This window comes from Microcebus murinus, chromosome 9 (assembly GCF_040939455.1).
Source record: "Microcebus murinus isolate Inina chromosome 9, M.murinus_Inina_mat1.0, whole genome shotgun sequence".
Lineage (NCBI taxonomy): Eukaryota > Metazoa > Chordata > Mammalia > Primates > Cheirogaleidae > Microcebus > Microcebus murinus.
Genome location: NC_134112.1, coordinates 62,885,001 through 62,886,113, shown reverse-complemented (window position 1 = coordinate 62,886,113; position 1,113 = coordinate 62,885,001). Strand labels below are relative to the sequence as shown.

Genomic DNA, 1,113 nt, shown 5'->3' with positions numbered 1-1,113 from the left:
ACTGCTTTTATTTACACCATTCAATGTGAGATAGAGATACCAATGGTGAGTCTACAGATTGTGGTCTTGCTGAGGGCTTGTGTCTTAGTCCATTTTCTGCTGCTAAGACAAACAAACAAACAAACAAACAAAAAACCATAGACTGGGTAATGTACCCAGAAAATGAATCTATTTTGTTCACAGTTCTGGAGGCTGAGAATTCCAAGAGCATGACATCATAATCTAGTGAGGGTCTTTGTGCTGTGTCATCCCATGGTGGATGGTGGAAGAGCAAGTGAGTTGCAAAGGGGGCTGAACTCCTGAGATAACTAAGCCATTCCTTAAATAATGGGCTAATTTATTCATGAGAGCAGAGCCCTCAGAGCTTGATCACATCTTAAAGGCCCCATCTCTTAATACTGTTACAATAGCAATTTTCAGCATGAGTTTTGGAGGGGACAGTGTTCAAACTGTAGCAACTTGGTAAATATGGTTGTATTGGGAGACAATTCTTCATAGTTCCCTTACATTTCTGCACATTTTGTGAGCAGAGGCACTAACTATCTTTGTTCTGGATTATATGTTTGGCCAGGCATGGTGGCTCACGCCTGTAATCCTAGCACTCTGGGAGGCTGAGGCGGGTGGATCATTTGAGCTCAGGAGTTCAAGACCAGTCTGAGCAAGAGCGAGACCCGTCTCTAATAAATATAGAAAGAAATTAGCTGGACAACTAAAAATATATAGAAAAAAATAGCCGGGCATGGTGGTGCATGCCTGTAGTCCCAGTTACGAGGGAGGCTGAGGCAGTAGGATTGCTTGAGCCCAGGAGTTGGAGGTTGCTGTGAGCTATGATTACGCCACTCTAGCCAGGCCAACAGAGTGAGACTCTGTCTCGAAAAGAAAAGAAAAGAAAAGAAAAGAAAAGAAAAGAAAAGAAAAGAAAAGAAAAGAAAAAGATAAAAGAATGTTTGCATGCAAACTGTCTTGGAAGATACTATTTCCCTGTGGAGCAGAGGACAGATATGTTTATACAATGTGATAATGTCTCCTTGGGGGCAAAGATTGAGCAGGTTTGCTTGCAGCCCATTATAAACGATAGGGGTTTCTTAAACATGGGGCTCCTCAGCTGTGATG

At 42.3% G+C, this 1,113-nt stretch overlaps 1 long non-coding RNA gene across 1 annotated transcript in view; it reads left to right on the top strand.

Annotated features, from left to right (window-relative positions):
- The first annotated feature begins 229 nt into the window (after positions 1 to 229).
- Positions 230 to 1,113, top strand: part of LOC105861774 (uncharacterized) — a 1,859-nt gene continuing 975 nt past the window's right edge. The window contains exon 1 of the long non-coding RNA XR_001149714.3: positions 230 to 274. This is a non-coding gene — a long non-coding RNA (uncharacterized LOC105861774). The remainder of the gene's footprint in view (positions 275 to 1,113) is intronic.